General features: G+C 41.6%; 1 protein-coding gene across 2 annotated transcripts in view; it reads left to right on the top strand.

Annotated features, from left to right (window-relative positions):
* Positions 1 to 11,622: 11,622 nt before the first annotated feature.
* The window catches only part of PLEKHM3 (pleckstrin homology domain containing M3), a 218,883-nt gene continuing 212,068 nt past the window's right edge, over positions 11,623 to 18,437 (top strand). For both annotated transcript variants that reach the window (XM_016950390.4, XM_054679258.2), the window contains exon 1: positions 11,623 to 12,179. The gene's annotated coding sequence lies outside the window, so the exon portion shown is untranslated. The remainder of the gene's footprint in view (positions 12,180 to 18,437) is intronic.

Raw genomic sequence — 18,437 nt, 5'->3', positions numbered from 1 at the left:
CTGCTAATAGATACAGTTTTGGGGGGAGGTCATGAAAATTGATTGTGGTGATGCTTGCACGACTCTGTGAAATACTAAAACCATTGAATTGTGCACTTCAAATGGGTAAACTGCCTGGCATATGAATTATATCTTAATAAAGCTGTTATTTTTTAAAAGCTTATGTAAAAAAAAACCAATGAGCAATTTGAATTTGTTATCATATTACAAAGCTAGATAATAATAAATGTTGTTAAGAATACAGACACAGTCATTCTCATACTGTATTGGTAGGAGTGCAAATTGGTACACTTTTTTGAGGACAATTTAGCAATATCCTTCAAAATTTAAATACACCACATCCTTTAATTCTGCAATTCAAAAAATTACCATATGGATATACTTGCAAAAACTTGCCAATATAGAAGTACAAGTATATCGTTTATAATAGAAAAATCTGAAAATCTGGAGCTAGCCATTCTGGGGACTATTATGCAGCCTTTTATTTTTTATTTTATTTCTTTTTTTTTTTTTTTTTTTTTTTTTGAGACAGAGTCTCACTCTGTCACCCAGGCTGGAGTGCAATGGCGTGATCCTGGCTCACTGCAAACTTCGCCTCCTGGGTTCAAGCAATTCTCTCTCAGCCTCCTGAGTAGCTGGGATTACAGGCACATGCCACCACACCCAGCTAATTTTTATATTTTTAGTAGAGACGAGGTTTCACCATGTTAGCTAGACTGGTCTCAAACTCCTGACCTCAAATGATACACCCGCCTCAGCCTGCCAGAGGGCTGGGATTACAGGCGTGAGCCACATGCCCGGCTTTAAACAGCCTTTTAAAAATATTATAGTTATATGGGCTGATATGAAAGGATCTCCAAGAAAACAATAAAAATAACAAATATTTACTGAGCTTTTGCTATGTGACAGGCACTCTTCTAAGTCCTTTACATTCAATAACTCACTTAATCTTCTTTGGAACCCTATATTTTTATATCATCACACTCATTTTCTAGATGGTGACACTGAGAGGCACAAATAGGTTTAAGCAACCTGCCAGAGATTGCATAGTAACTTAGTGGTAGACACAGAATTCAAAACCACTTGAATAAATTTAAAAAGTATACATCTATATAAATATGGCTTCATAGTTATTTTTTTCTTTCTAGGAGCATACGTAAGTAACTGTTTGAAGAGAGAGGTACTGAACTGCCTCCTGATTGGTTACTAGGAGGCAAATCAACAAAAGCTACAAAATGAGGTGGGTTTTTTTGTTTGTTTGTTTGTTTTTTAATGGAGGGATGGGAGTGGAGGGAGTTGTTAGTGTTTACTTTGTATGTTTCATGGTCTAATGTCTCTGTTACTGACTGGAAGCAGATTGCTGAACCCATAATTTGATTTGCCTGACACTTTTAGATATGAAAATCAAAGGTCAACCTAACATATCTAAAACTGAATGACTAATTGTCCTTCTGATCTTTTATTTAAATGAAACAACCAGTTTACAGACCTAATTTTCCCTTCTTAAGATGTTAATTCTCCCTTCTTAGGTTGTCTAAGACCTGACCCTTCTTTTTCAGTATAACTACATTATGTCTAGACTACTCCAATCTAGCATTCAACATTGGTTTTATCCCATTACCTTCTTGCACAAAAGCCTTCAAACTCCCAGTATTAGTCTGTTCTCACTCTGCTATAAAGAAATACCCAAGACTGGGTAATTTATAAAGGAAAGAGGTTTAATTGACTCACAGTTCCACATTGCTGGGGAGGCCTCAGGAAACTTATAATCATGGCAGAAGGCAAAGGATGAGCAGGCACCTTCTTTACAGCGTGGTAGAATGGAGCAAGTGCAAGCAGAGGAAATGCCAGATGCTTATAAAACCATCAGATCTCCTGAGACTTACTCATTATTACGAGAACAGCATGGGGGAACCAATCCCATGATCCAGTTACCTCCACCTGGTCCCACCCTTGACACATGGAGATTATTACAACTCAAGGTAGATTTGGGTGGGGACACAGAGCCAAACCATATCATTCCCCTCAGGTAATGGTTTCATCCTCAGCCCAGGTTTCATACCTTCCTTGGTCTGTTCAAATCTTTCTTTCCAGGCAGGGCACGGTTGGTCACACCTGTAATCTCAGCACTTTGGGAGGCCAAGGTGGGAAGATCGCTCAAGTCCAGGAGTTCAAGATCAGCCTGGGCAAGATGGCAAGACTCCATCTCTATTTAAAAAAAAAAAAAAAAAAAGTCTCTTTCCAGTATTATTTCCCACAACTTTACCCTCCACACCAGCATTTGCTTTATGAGATTTTTGCTTTATCCCTAAATCAGCCTGTCCCTTTCTTTCTGCCCATATCCATTATAGCCTGACTTCAAAGTTCAACTTCAATACAACATTTTATCTAGAGCCTTCCCTGACCATCCCAAGTCTAGTAAGAGTAATCACAGTTGTGGCGACTTCCTTGTAAGCTCACCCAGGCATTATTTATGGTTTACTTTGCAATGGAAGAAATGCCAATGCCTCCATTTTGTCCTCTCTCACCTGACCAAGATCCCCTCTCTGCAGATTACTGTCTCTCTCCCCTGTATCCTCAATCTCTCTTTCTTTACTGGCTCCTTCCCATCTCCATTTAAAACTTTTCAAGAGTCTCCAATTATAAATGAAGCAGAAAGTATGTGGCAGTGAAAGTTCTGGTCCCCCTAAGTAAAGCGCTGAGAATACTGAATTGCAAGCCCCAGAATACTGCAGCAGTGAATTCTGGGGCTTGCAATTTTCCGTGCACTGCGTTAGGCTCCAAGTATCAGCCAATTAAGCAGTGGGCAGATGGGGAGAGGGAGGTAAACTGTAACAAGTATTTTGGAAAAACAGTTTGACAGTAAAGAGTTGAAGATTAAAGTGTTCCCTGGGGCCTTACCTGCAGGCGATATGTTCCAAGATCCCCAGTGGATGCTTGAAACTGCGAATAGTACTGAACCCTATGTATACTATGTTTTTCCTTATACATACATACCTATGAATAATAAATTAGCCACAGTAAGAGATTAACAACAATTAACAAAATAGAACAATTATACCAATATACTGTAATAAAAGTTATATGAATTTGGTCTCTTTCAAAATATCTGATTGTACTGTACTCACCTATTTTCAGATGTTGACTATGGGTAACTGAAACCACAGAAAGCAAAACCACATGTGGGGGGGACTGTTGTAACATCCTTATGACCAAGCAATTCCATTCCTAAATATATACTCTATAGAATTCCTTGAGCATGTGCACCACGAGACATGTACAAGAATATTCATAGCAGCATACTTGTCATAGTCCAAAACTGCAAACAATTCAAATGTCCATCAAGAGTAGAGCAAATAAATAAAAATGGTTGTATTGTAATACACACAAATGTATTATACTGTATATGGAATGCTTAATAGTATTCTATACAAGAGAATACTACTGAGTGGTGAAAATGAATAAACCATAGCTACATGTAACGACATGGATGAATCCCATCAACATTTGAGAAAAAAAAAGGAAAAGCAACCCCTAATATCCAGCAGCTGTGCTCGTGCTATCAGATGGCCGCTCACAACTAAACATTGGTGTTCACCTGTTGAAAGTAAGTAATTTCATGTAACATAACACCAGATAAGGCCACACTGTGACCATGAGAAAGACAAAAACAAGATTACTCTGTAATCACATCTGACCACAGACAAAACATGGATATTGCCCAGACCACAAAAATGACTAAGTACCCTCTTATTCTAGCTAATATGAGGGACGGCTGCTTTTTTCCCAATTACAGCATTAGCCTTGGTCTAGCCTTCCCTCCTTCTAGATAAGATTTAGTGCGATACTCAGTGCTCCTGACAGTATCTAATCCAGAGCAAAGTCCTTGTTCCTTAAACTCTCCCCAAAATTACCTAACAGGAGCCCAAATCCTACAATGAGTCCTGACACCCTCTTACTAGGATGTCTCTTACTGAGATATCCTGACACTCTCTTACTGAGATGCCCCCTACTTCCCCATGCTGTGCTTCCCCCTCACTATAATGAGTAACGAACTCAATTTCTTCAACTGCAGGAGTTTTCCTGTTGGACTGCAGGGCATTGGCACATTAAATTGAAAGAAGCAAGTCCTCCCAAGATATAAACTTCCTTGAATAGGAATGATGAGAAAAATAACAATAATAATAAGAAGAAAAAAAGCAAAATATAAACTTGCATTCAAATTTCTTGAAATACTAATTACATTATTTAGGGATGCTTATCACATCCTAAGTGATGTGATACAACTATACAACTATAGCTGTATAAATGATACAACTATAGAAATAAAAGCAAAGAGGCCAGGCGCCATTTGTTCAAGCCTGTATTCCCAGCACTTTGGGAGGCCAAGGCAGGCGGATCACCTGAGGTCAGGAGACCAGCCTGGCCAACATGGTAAAACCCTGTCTCTACTAAAAATACAAAATTAGCCGGGCGTGGTGGTGCACACCTGTAGTTCCAGCTACTCGGGAGGCTGAGGCAAGAGAATCGCTTGAACCGGGGAGGCGGAGGTTGCAGTGAGCCAAGATGTACCACTGCACTCCAGCCTGGGCAACAAGAATGAAACTCTGTTTCAAAAAGAAAAAAAAGAAGAAAGAAGGGCAGGGCAGGGCAGGGAAGGGAAGGGAACGGGATGGGAGGGGAGGGGAGGGGAGGGAGAAAGAAAGGAAATAAAAGCAAAGAGAGGATTATGACAAACACTGGCATAGTGTTAGCTCTGAGGGGAAGAAAGGGAGGGGCTAGGTCAAGGCATAATCGAGGAGTGAGCACCAGTGAAAGCTGCTGCCAGAGAGCAGGTACGGGAAAGCTGGCTGAAACCTGGAAACTGACCTGACAGCTACAGAGGTGACCTCTTCTCCGGATGTGTCTGAGAAGAGGGCTCCAGCATTATTCCACTTGACAGAGAATGGATTCAAGAGCTTGTTTGATAATAAACCTTCAGTCTAGACGTAGCTTACCTTATTCAAGGATGAGTAAAGAGGGCAAAACACTGCAGCCTTGGAGACACTTGCAGAATAGGAAAAAGGAAACAACTTCCAGAAGGTTCCAGGGTAGAGCTTGCCCCAGGAATTGATCTACTGTAGAATACAGAAGGAAACTTCAGGGAACTGGAAGTCTCCAAAGGTATAAGACGGATTATTTTTTTTTTTAAGGGAAGGGCCATGAGTTATTAAAAGAAAGGAATAAAATGAAGACATAAGGATGAAATGAAAAATGCAATGTATTCATCTGTTGAGGCTACTCTAACAAAGCACCATGGACTGGGTGGCTTTTAAAGAACAGAAATTTATTTCTGATTGTTCTCTAGGCTTGGAAGTCCAAGATCAAGGCACTGGCAGATTCGGTGTCTGGTGAAGGCCTGCTTGCTTCCCTTTAGACAGCCGTCTTCTCACTGTAATCTCACGTGGCTGAAGAAGCCAGAGGGAAGGGCCTCTCTCAGGCCTCTTTTATTAAGACACTAATCCAATGCATGAAGACTCCATCCCATGACCTAATCACCTCCCAAAGGCCTTTTACCTCCTAATACCATCACCTTGAGGGTTAGGACTTCAACATATAAATTTTTGGGGAATGCAAGCATTCAGACCATACCATAGACAATCTTTTTTTTTTTTTTTTTTTTTTTTTTTTGAGACAGAGTGCAGCGTCACGATCATGGCTCATTGCAGCCTCAAACTCCTGGGCTCAAGTGTTCCTCCCTTCTCAGCCTCTCAAGTAGCTGGGACTATAGGCATGAGCCACCACACCCAGCTAATATTTTATCTTATTTTATTTTATTTTATTTTATTTAGAAATAGGGTCTCACTCTGTTGCTCAGGCTGGTCTGGAACTCCTGAGCTCAAACGATCTTCCCACTTCGGCCTCCCAAAATGCTGGGATTACAGGCATGAGCCATCATGCCTGGCCACAAGATTTTTATTAAAGGAAGAATGATGTAATGAAGAAAGATTGCAAGGAAATTCTTGTGTGCTGGAATTAAAAAAAAAAAAAAAAACAGGCCGGGCACAGTGGCTCACGCCTATAATCCTAGTACTTTGGGAGGCCGAGGCTGGCAGATCATGAGGTCAGGAGTTCGAGACCAGCCTGGCCAAGAGACCAGCCTGGCCAATATGGTGAAACCCCGTCTCTACTAAAAATACAAAAATTAGCCGGGCATAGTGGTGGACACCTGTAATCCCAGCTACTCGGGAGGCTGAGGCAGGAGAATTGCTTGAACCCGGGAGGTGGAGGTTGCAGTGAGCCGAAGATCATGCCATTGCACTCCAGCCTGGGCAACACAGTGGGACTCCGACTCAAAAACAAAACAAAACACCACAATGTTGGAAGCGTAGCAAAACTGATGCTGTAGTGACAAGGACAAGTTAAATAACTTTCCCAAAATACAGGGAAAAAAAGGACAATGAATGATAAAGATAAGATGATAGAAATGAAGGCTAAAGAGAGAAAAACAGAGTCAACTGACATTTCTTAAGAACTCAGAATCAGTGGAAAGACACACTCACCAGGGATATGAGAGGAGAGTGATTCTCCACTGGAGGGTGGAGATGAGAGTGTGTGATAACAGCCTGGGTGGGCACATGATGAGAATGGCCCCAATGGGCTGGTGTGCTTTTAAATTGCAGTAATTAGTGTCTGCTAATTGGGCTGTATTGTGTGCTTCAGTTGAGTTAGGAAAAAAATAAGTCAGAACCACTGTAAAATAGAAGTCTGATATAAGAAAATGAATGCGTATGAATGAATGAGTAAAGTTGTTTAACTAGATCGAAAGTGCTAATACATGTTCCAGATGAAATAAATCTCAGGACTTCAAAACCAGACTGGGCAACATAGTGAGACCTTATCTCTACAAAAAAATAAAGGAAATTAGCCAGGTGTGGTGGCATATGCTTACAGATCCTACTCCAGAGGCTGAGGTGGGAGGATTGCTTAAGCCCTGGAGTTCGAGGCTGCAGTGAGCTACGAACATGCCATTGCACTCCACCCTAGGTGATAGAGTGAGACCCTGTCTCAAAAAAAAAAAAAAAAAAAATCAAGAAAAACGTACACCTAGACATATTTGAACAAAATTTTTGAACCATAGAATTAAGAAAAAAAAGCTACCATATTTTCTCATTATAAAAATTAAATCCCAAAACAAAGAAAAAAATTAATATTGTCACAAGTTTCTCTTTTTGTGTCACATAAAATACCTGAACGCAATGAAACAATGTTTACAGAGTGCTGAGAAATGAGGTTGAAATAATACTCAGCCACATTTTTATTCAGGAAAAGGCAATATAAAGACTCCTCCAATTCAAAAGCACTTGGAAAGATGCCACCTCTGTACTCTTCTTTAAAAATTATGTGAGATGGACTCTAACAAACTAATAAACTGGTAAGTCATGGTGATGAGTACTTATCAACTAAAATTGAGATAGTTTTAATACAAAAATTAACTAAGCATGGTGACGTGCATCTGTAGTTTCAGCTACTCGGGAGGCTGAGGTGGGAGGATCACTTGAGCTGGGGAGGTGGAGGTTGCAGTGAGCCAAGATCATGCCACTGCACTCCAGCTCAGATGACAGAGCTAGACTCTGTCTCAAAAAAAAGGAAAAAAAAAAAAGGAGATAGTTTTAACCAGTGGCACAGCAGATTCCTATTCTCTATACAACAAAATCAATTTCAGAAAAAAAATCATTAAGTAAAACAACAATAATAATAGTTTATCTTTCAGAAAAGAAATGCAGAAAGTGAAAATATTTTATTAAACTTTGTTCTAGTAAAAATTATTACATTACAAAAAAGGAAAATATGGATTAATGCTTTTTAATAACAATGATGTATTTTGTTTTTGTTTCTCATAAAAGGAAAATCTTGTAACTTTGTGCCTACATACTGGTTGGTCGCAGCAATGAATTACAGTTTGATAGCATTACAGTTTGATAATAATTACGAAACACCAACATGTTAAAAACAAGAATAAATTGCAATTGTAAAGATTTTATTCAAATTCACTACAATATTTCATGTAAAAATGAAAATTTGTAATGAAATTTTTGCCAATCAAATACATTCACTTTGTAGTCTGCATTGTTTCACTGTTTCATATTACAAATATCAAAAGCCCAAAAGGTCACAAAGGACAGAACTAAAATTAACTCATATTCTTATTTTTTCTCTCTGTAATCACTATTATTTCAAATCTACTGTTTAAACACAGGCATTTCACTAGGGTTGAAATCACAACTAGGCCGCCAAAGTGAGCTGGAACCATCTGGTCCATTATAAAGCTACTTTAAAAGGAGCCTGCAGGCCGGGCGCGGTGGCTCACGCCTGTAATCCCTGCACTTTGGAAGGCCAAGGCGGGCGGATCACGAGGTCAGGAGACCATCCTGGCTAACACCGTGAAAGCCCGTCTCTACTAAAAATACAAAAAATTAGCCGGGCGTAGTGGCGGGCGCCTGTAGTCCCAGCAACTCGGGAGGCTGAGGCAGGAGAATGGCGTGAACCTGGGAGGCGGAGCTTGCAGTGAGCGGAGATCGTACCACTGCACTCCAGCCTGGGCGACAGCAAGACTGTCAATAAATAAATAAATAAATAAATAAATAAATAAGGAGCCGGCATCGCTGAGTCCTGTGTGTTGGAAACTGAATGTATAACTGCAAATTCTTGTAATTTACTTCCATGTAGAACACTGGGTTTGCTGAAGGATGAGTAATAAAATGTGCTAAGTTGAAGTTTACATGCACATTATTAAAACTCAGTAACCTCAGCAATTGTTCAGATTTAGGCCAAATATGTTTTTCAGGGAGGAATATTTTGTCATTGACTTTGTTTACGTTTGCTGGCACATGGTGATCAGCACAGCCCAACTTTCCGTTGATTTTATTATTGTTCCCACTGCCCTACCCTTGGTCTACCACTGGCTTTAATAATTCTGGGAGGCCAGACACGGTGGCTCACACCTGTAATCTCAGCACTTTGGGAGGCTGAGGTGGGACAACTGCTTGAGACCAGGAGTTCAAGGCCAGCCTGGGCAACATAGTGAGACCTTATCTCTATTTTTTTAAATGGAAAATATGTATAAAAACTTTTCCTTCAGCTCTCATTCCACTCCGACCACTTCTTTTCTCAATTTTTATAATGCCTTTCAAACTTTAGTGTGTATAGGAATCCCCTGGAGAGATTGTTAATGCTCCTGTTTCCCCACCCCCAGAACTTCTGATTCAATAGGGTGACCCAACATGTGCATTTCAAACAATCATTTGCATTTCAAACAATATTCCCAAATGATGTTGATGCCGCGTGCAGGTTGTGGATCACACTTCTAGAGACACTGGTCCAGAACTCAATAATTTAGAACGTATATTCTGTTGCTTTGTTCATTCTATGAAACACGTATCTCTTTCACTAGACTGTGTTCATTAGACTGTGTTAGAACACATGAGACTGTGTTCATTAGATATGTGTTTCTATGAAACACATATCTCTTTCATTAGGGCAGGAATCTTGTTTCACACTCCTCTATCCTGTGCAGTACAAGAGTGCCAAGAAATGCCCATAGGATACGTGTTAATTGAGGCTTGGAGGTTTGCACATTTTCTCCATAATTTAGATGCGGTAAAGATTATGTGTTTGCAGCAGTCTCTTCCAGTAGTACCAGCTCTAGAAAATTTCCTGGCACTGGCTCTGAACTTAAATGCATCTGGAACCCATGAGGTGTGACCATGCAGCTTTATGTTCACCTGTCTTGGGAGGACAATTCTCTATGGGCCTCAGATTTTCTGAAAACACAATTTTATAATAAGACTTTTTCTTTGGTCTCCAGACTGTCCCTAAATTGGTGCAGTCCTGAGGCTGAGTGATGCAACTTGATTATAAGACAGTGGTCTGGGTCTAGGTGGCCATACTAAGTATAAAATACAAGTTATGCAATCAATTTCTAGCTTTTTTTTTTTTTGACATGGTCTCACCCTGTTGCCCAGGCTGGAGTGCAGTGGTGCAATCACAGTTCATTGCAGCCTCGACCTTCTGGGCTCAAACAATCCTCCCACATCAGCCTCCCAAGTAGCTGAGACTACAGGTGTGCACTACCACATCTCGCTAATTTTTAAGTTTTTGGTAGAGATGAGGTCTCACTATGTTGCCCCGGCTGGTCTCAAACTTGTGGGCTTATAGCTTTATATTTTTAAAAGGAGTGATAGGATACACGGCTTCAGTCAGCCCACTGAATGCCTAATCCCATTCAGTATGAGTCATGGTACATTCAGCTGGCTGTATATGGCCTGATGGCCTTCTCTCCAGGGCAGCTAAAGGCAACAGAATACACACCCAATCCATGCTGTTACTCTGCATCTACTGAAGCCCATGCTTCCTTCTCCAAACAGTAGAGAAAGTCCCCAGTTTTCTTGGGGATCATAAATAATTGGAACAATTCCACCCACCTATCTCTGTGCTGGCATATCTGGAGTGCTGAGACACTCTAATTCTTCAACTTCTTCTTTGGATAGACCCTCTGTTCTCTTTCCCACAGGGTCTTGAGAAGACAGGAGGCATCGCTAAAGCTTGTGTGTGTCTACTTGTGCCTTGTGAGTCTGTTATTGTGTAAAGATGCTCTCAGAGGGGGAATGAGAATGTGCTTCTAGTTCTGCCCCTAAAACTAGAAAATTAGTCTTTAATCCCATAGGAAAAGAGACCTGGCCCCTTACGCTGATCTGAGAAAATATGGAATATAGGTAGTTCCCAAATATACTGGACATAGGAACCTCTCAGGGAATAAACTTTGGTTGATAAATTGCAAACAGGCAGCCAGGCGCAGTGGCTCACGCCTGTAATCCCAACACTTCGGGAGACCGAGGCAGGCAGATCATGAGGTCAGGAGATTGAGGCCATCCTGGCTAACACGGTGAAACCCCATCTCTAATTAAAAAAAAAAAAAAAATAGCCAGGCGTGGTGGCACATGCCTGTAGTCCCAGCTACCCAGGAGGCTGAGGCAGGAGAATCACTTGAGCGACAGAGCAAGACTCCATCTCAAAAAAAAAAAAAAAAAAAAAAAATTGCGAACAGGCATGGAGGAGCTGGGGTACAGTATTTTGAATCACTATACACAATGCAACAAAGATTTATTAAGCACTCAGGTCACAAACATTATACTGGGCACTGAGGACAGGATGGTACAACAAAAATAGGCATAATTATTGCTTATGGAACATGTGGTTATTCTCATGAAGCTTACAGTTTCACAGCAAGGTAATTATTAACATAAAAGCATTCTGATAAGTATAAACGTTTAATTACTGTAAATGCTGTGAAGAGGAGCATATGGTGCTATAATTGCATGATATAGACGTCGTCAACCTAGAAGGGGCACTAAGGGACAACTTTCCTGAAGGGCTGACTACTGAGCTGAGAGCTGAAGGATGAGTGGAAACTACTCGGGTAAAGAGTGTTCTAGACAGAATGATATGCAAAGGCCCTGTGGCAGGAATGAGCATGAATTGCTCATGGCATTGAAGAAGGCTGCAGTGGCTGAAGCAGACGCTAGGGGGAGCATGGTACAAGATGTTGCTAGGGAGGAAAAAAGGACCAGACCATGTCTGGGTCTCTTACATCACAGTAAGAATTCTTATGAGCAATAGGAAGCTACTGAAATGCTTAAGCAGGTTTCTGTTTTGAAAGAGTTACTCTGGCTATTGGCTGTTGCAGAGTTAATGGATTGGAAGGGCCAATAGTGCTGCTAGGAGGTGATTGCAGGACAATTGCAGTCACCCAGAGGAGAGAAGATGGAAGCTTGGTCTAGGGTTGGGAGAGGGGAAATGAAGAGAGGTAGACAGCTCTGCACAGAAGAGTTCCCTGTATGTGATGCAAGCTTCTAGGAGAGCTAAGCATTTGAAGCCTTTGTTATAAAGCTAACTGATTATGGAACAGTAGTTTTAATTTAGGTGGCCGTATTAGGTTTGTAAGCATGTGATTGACTTCTAGCTTCATATTTTAAAAGTGATAATGGGACAGGCAGTTTTTCTAGAGAAGTGGAGTCCTGGAGAGTGAGTAGAGAAGCCAGCTCAAGGAGAAATTCCTCAGGAGTGCCATTCTGCTTTATCACCACTGAGTGCTGCTGTTTCCAATGACAAGTTCCCAAGAAACCAAAGGGCCAAGTAAGGTAAGAGGAACAGTGGCGGGGGAGCGGGGGGTTGGCAGGGGGCAGCGGGGAACCAGCTTAGAGTTTTAAAAAGTGGAGAAGACAAAGATGTTTTCTAATTTTGGAAACCTGAGTCCTAAGCTGCAAGGGTCCAAATCAAATTTTTGGGAAGGTCATTTTGTAATATGGTAACTTCTTGCTTTACTGTCAGCATCTCTAAAGACAGTCCCCAGTAATAAAGGGGCCAAAAGAGGCTTTTTTAGAACCATTAGTGTACCCCCTCCTGTACAGTCCCATTAGCGGGCCTTGTTAAACCAACCCAGACAAAGAGCAAAGATGCCCTAGTTAATGGAGAGTCTCCGATAATTACTCTGCTCAGCCGCTTCTTTTAGGGTCTGAATGGTCTTTAAATAATGTTTCTCTTGCTGTGGTCGCAGACAATGACCTAGCAGTCTGCTTTAAGCGGTGCCAATCCCATTAGCCGAAGAATAGCAAAGCTCTGTGTGTGTCTGCGTGCCAAGGAGCGAGTGTGTGTGTGTGTATGTGTCTGTGCGTGCATGTGCGTGTGGTGAGGAGCTCAGCTTATGGCAGGGATCAGGCTTAATGTTGCTTTCTTCCTCTTTTCCTCCCTTTCTCTACACATCCATCCCTCCCAGGAACCAAACATACCACTGTGTCTATTGGGTCATCTGCATGTTGAGTGACAACCTGCCCTTACTGAAAATGGAAACAGACTCCCTTAAATGCTTGCGGACGATGTTTCTCATTCCTACTTACTAAACACTTCTCTGTAGGATGTGATTCTAAACATGCCCCTGTCCTCTAAGAACTTCACGTCCCAGAACCACAATAATGCAAACAATGTAAAGTCACCCCAGTAAATGTGTGCCATTCAGGGTGGAAAATGTTTTAAAAGCTTCATAAATGTGGAAGAAAAAGATTGAGGGTACAAAAGTTATAGGAAGAATGCCAAGATTTTTGGAATCTTTTCCTCTGTGGCTCTCTCTCCTGATGCCTTGCAACTCTTTTTTCTGATAATGAGAATGCTTACTTATATTTGAAGACAAGTTATATCCCGGACACAGAATGTGGAAACGGGGCAACATTAATTTATTTAGGAAGGATCGAGTGCTCCAACATGAAAGTGTGAATAAGTTCGATCGTGAACTGTTTTGTAATAAAAATGTACAAAACAACATTCAGAAACACTGCTGTAAATGGAACCTGGTTGCAACCTGCTCTTGCCCACCGTTGTCTGGAGGACTTTTTCAGAGGCTCCAGAATGGTCTGATTCAACAGTTTTTGAATCAACTGAGTGTGAAAACAGGCTAGCATAAGTAGGTAGGGTGACTCCACTCACACAAATACATGGGAGTGAGTTATTTGCAGCTCATTAAGTATCACAGGGCCTCTCCCCACCACATACCCACCCGTCACCCACATCATATGCCTCCTAGGAAGAATGATTATATTGAAGCCAACAGGATAAAAGAGCCATTTTCTGTTTCTGGGTTCTAGAAAGACATCCTAGACAAAGAAATAGTCTACTTGGTAAAACTAAAAAGATGCTCCATTTAGTTCTTACTTCTTTAACTTTGATCTGCAGTTGTTGTTGTTGTTGTTGTTGTTGTTGTTGTTGTTGAGACAGGGTCTCACTCTGTCACCCAGGCTGGAGTGCAGTGGCATGATCTTGGCCTGAGCAACAAGAGTGAAACTCCATCTCAAAAAAAAAAAAAAAAAAGCTCATTTGGGTCTCAGTGTAGTGTTGGGGGAAGATTTTTAGATCACATAAGAAAAGAAAAGAGATGGGGCTGTTAGAGATAGGAGTGGACCTTAGGTAAGATTTAAAAAAAAAAACAAAAAACAAAAAAACAGGCCAGGTGCAGTGTCTCGTGCCTATAGTACCAACATTTTGGGAGGCTAACGCAAGAGGGTCACTTAAGGCCAGGAGTTTTAGACTAGCCTGGGCAACGTCCTATCTTTGTAAAAAAAAAAGAAAGACAAATTTAAATTAGCCAGGTGTAGTGGCCTGATCCTGTAGTCCCAGCTATTCAGGAGGCTGAGGTGGGAGTTCAAGGCTGCAGTGAGCTATGATTGCGCCACTGCACTCAAGTCTGGGCAACAGAGCAAGACCTGGTATCTTAAAAATAAAAAAACAAAAGACATGATGTGTGCTTCATGAAAGGGCCATATACGCAAACCAACCCCCAAATGCAGAAGGAACCAAGAAACCAAAGAACAAGGCAGACAAATCCAGTTTGTCAGTAGAGGGTTATTTACTGGGGAACTTATGGACAAAAGGATGGTCTTGGGCAGCTGCCAGACAGGTAGATTTCCACAGTTTTCTCCCAGATATATACCACAGAGAAAGGGTATATGTGCTTTAGAAGGAATGTATAAGGACAATTGAAGTCCACCTCTCAGGAAAAGGGAAGAATGCTATGTGTGTCATAGCCTAAGGGCAGGATTTGATAACATCAAGGGTGTCTTGGCCTAAGAACAGGATTTACAGACAGTATACATAGATAAAAATAGAAATCTTAGAGGCATTCCCCAGACTGGGGTTAATCAGAAGTCAACATGGCAGATTAGCATCCAAGATGGAGTCACTTTTGTCTCCACAACCAGTTCACCAAAATTTGAACAAGGGAGTGTTCTTTCCAAAATGCTCTTTGCTTGTAGACAAATGAGTATGTTTGCCTTAATTGTCATAGACATTTATTTGATTTCTGTTTGAGTATTGCTCTTAGATCTTAAACTGGAAGGATGACTATATGTCCATCCCCTAATAAACATTTTGATGTCTAGTATTCCTTTATCTGAAAAACAAAAAAACAAAATAACAACAAATCCTTAAAAATCACTGTTGAAACCCAAGTATAATTCTGAATCCTGATTGTCTTCAACATTACAAATATAAATTGCTCATTAGATCTTCCTATAGACCATCATTGTGCTTGGTATTGTGAAGAGTAGTAAATATAATTCCTAATCCTAGACTTTGTGGCTAGGATTCTAATTCAGATGTCCTGATTCTTTTATTTATTTATGTTTTATTTAGAGATGGGGGTCTTGCTGGGCCAGGCGGGGTGGCTCATGCCTGTAATCCCAGCACTTTGGGAGGCCGAGGCAGGTGGATCACTTGAGGTCAGGAGCTCGAGACCAACCTGACCAACATGGTGAAACCCTGTCTCTCCTAAAAATACAAAAAATTAGTTGGGCTTGGTGGCATATGCCTGTAATCCCATCTACTCCAGAGGCTGAGGCAGGAGAATCACTTGAATTCGGGAGGCGGAAGTTGCAATGAGCAGAGATCACACCACTGCGCTCCAGCCTGGACAACAGAGTGAGACTTGGTCTCAAAAAAAAAAAAAAAGAGATGGGATCTTGCTATATTGCCTAGGCCAGTCTTGAACTCCTGGCCTCAGCAATCCTCCTAGCTTGGCCTCCCAAAGTGTTGAGATTATAGGCATGAGCCACCGTACCCAGTCACAAATGTCCTGATTCTCAATCCAGTGCTTTTTCTAGTATAACAAAGCCTCTCTTATGACATAAGTACCTTATCAAAATCCCACATATATAAAAGATAAAATATTGCATTAAAAGGGTTGATCCCCAGTAGACCCTCCATGCACTGCCATCAGTCCTGGGCAATCAGCTGTTCTCTGGCTCCCCTCTGGCCTCTTTGGCCTAGAAGCTAGCAACCTGGAGGCCCCTCCTTCTAGATCAGGTACATGGGGCTTCAGAATTCCCTGCCCTGAAAGTTGAGAGCCTGCCTCTGGGCTGCATGGGCCTTTTTCCCAGGGTTTGTCATCCTGGGAGCTGACCCAGCTGTCAGTATGTCATCATAGGCCTGAGGAGTGACTTCATCTGGGGAAGCAGTCGGTGAAGTTAGGACATGGCCGCTGAGGTATATGCATACACATGTGGGTCCTTGTGGTGCAGGACAGGGCCTAGGCTGGGAATCTGAGGGCACCCATTTGTTTTCTTCCCCCAATCCTTGTAACTATCAGGGGTGTGCCTGCCATTAAGGACCTGTTCTGGCAAGGTGAAACTTTGCTCTTTGAATTTTTCCTGGCAGTTTAGTTTTGAGCACATGTCAAAGTTTTGTTATACTCTGGCTGCCAGGGCAGTTCAACTTGGTTTTTTTGTTTGTTTTGTTTTTCCTTTTTTATTTTTTTGTGGAGAATGGGGTCTCACTATGTTTCCCAGGTAGATCTCAAACTCTGGGACTCAAGCTATCCTCCTGCCTCTGCCACCCTAAGTGCTGGGATTACAGGTGTGAGCCACCATGCCCTGCTACCAGGGAAGTTCAACCCAAAGATTCACTCTTGGTAGGACATTTTGTAAGAAGGGAAAATAGGTCATCATTTCTGATTAAAGTTCAGTATATTCTTTTTTGTTATTTTTATTTTTTGCACTACTCTGCAATATGATATCTCCATTTTGCTGCATGAAATAACAGATTATTTGTCAGAGGCCAAATATTACTAAGCACTGTTATTAACTCTCAATATGGGCTGGTTGCGGTGGCTCTCACCTGTAGTCCCAACACTTTGGGAGGCTGAGGTGGGTGGATCACTTGAGGTCACAAGTTCGAGACCAGCCTGGCCAACATGGTGAAACTCCATCTCTACTAAAAATACAAAAAATTAGCCGGGCGTGGTGGTGGGTGCCTGTAATCCCAGCTACTCGGGAGGCTGAGGCAGGAGAATCACTTAAACCTGGGAGGCGGAGGTTGCAGTAAGCCGAGATCACGCCACTGCACTCCAACCTGGGTTACAGAACGAGACCCGGTCTCAAAAAAAAAAAAAAAAAAAATCTCAATGTGAATTAACTCATTTCAACAACACTTTGAGGTAGATAATCTTATTACTATTATTATGTCATCATCATCCCCATTTTACCTATGGATAAACTGAGGAACAGAGAAGTAAAGTAGTTTGTGCAATGCCTGAAAATTAAAAAGTGGTAGAGACAAGATTCTAACCACAGTGCAATGCTGCTTCTATTCAATCTCCTCTGCTTTTCTACCTCTACTTATCCTTTAGGTCAAGCTCAAACCCTCCCTCTTTATAGAAGCCTATCTGAGCAGCTTCATCTGATTTTCTGGACTTCTGGACGTTCCTTTGCCTTCATCCCTCCCTGGATGTTTACTGTTTGGGACTGCTGGAAATCTTTCCAAATTTGTATCTATTAGCTCTACCATCTAAAAGTGAAAGGTCTCCGAGTATATGTTCCAGGTTGAAAAACATTTTTAGGTGAAAAGTGACTAGATTGACAGTTGAGTAGGCAGATGACTGGTTTCCCATAACAAGTACGGTGGACTCTGTGATGTACTGCCCAGATCCCCCATCAAAAAAGGACTTGTTGCTCCAGCTTCTGAGAGTGCTGTCAGCAGATTACCATCAGTGGCCATTCTTCTTAGGGACTGTCTCAAGTTCATAGAGCCACCTTGCCCTAGAGTGGCCCATATCCAATGACTAAGGGATGTGGGAATATAAAATCCTGGCCATCTGGGTCGGTGGTGTGCTGGAGCCAGCTTCTACTGATTCTTAAGGCTTTAATATGTGCATTTCCAATTCTGTGTTCTGTGGTGATACATCCAGAGCTTGAAATTAGGCACGGTAGGGATTTTTATATTGTGAAAATTGGCAAACTCTAACAAATCAGAACTTTTACTTTTTCAGAGTCAGTTTACCAGCACACCACTGTTCTTGGTTCTACATAAAACTATGCTGAAGCCACATCAAGATTGAGACAGTTTTTCTTTTATAATATTTTAACTTTCTGGACGATTCTCTTGTAATCACCCAATGGCTTCTTCCTGCCCACTGCACGGATAAAATCAATATACTAAGACTGTGGCATTGCAGTAGAGAAAGAGTTTAATTGACATGAGGCTGACTCATGCAGAGGAACTGGAGTTATCACTCCAATCAATCTCCCCAAAGGCTGGAAGACTAAGGTTTTTATGGACAATTTAGTGGACAGGAGGCTAGGGAATGGATGCTGCTGATTGGTTGGGGATGAAATCATCAACGTGTGGAAAAAGCTCCTGGTGCACTCAGTGCGCCTCTAGGTGGGGCCATATGACCAGTTGAGTTATGAGTCACAAATCCAGGTGAGGTCAGTCTGAAACAACTACAAACCCAGTATTCGTTTCTACAACAGTGGTGTTATCTATAGGAGCAAGTGGGGAAGTCACAGATCTTGTGGCCTCCTGGCCACATTACTCCTGGCAGTAAAGGATTATAGAAACTACATCTACATTTTACC

Source organism: Pan troglodytes, chromosome 13 (assembly GCF_028858775.2).
Source record: "Pan troglodytes isolate AG18354 chromosome 13, NHGRI_mPanTro3-v2.0_pri, whole genome shotgun sequence".
In the NCBI taxonomy this organism is placed as follows: Eukaryota; Metazoa; Chordata; class Mammalia; order Primates; family Hominidae; genus Pan; species Pan troglodytes.
The sequence above is the reverse complement of the archived record's forward strand: the minus strand, read 5'-3'. Positions and strand labels throughout refer to the sequence as shown.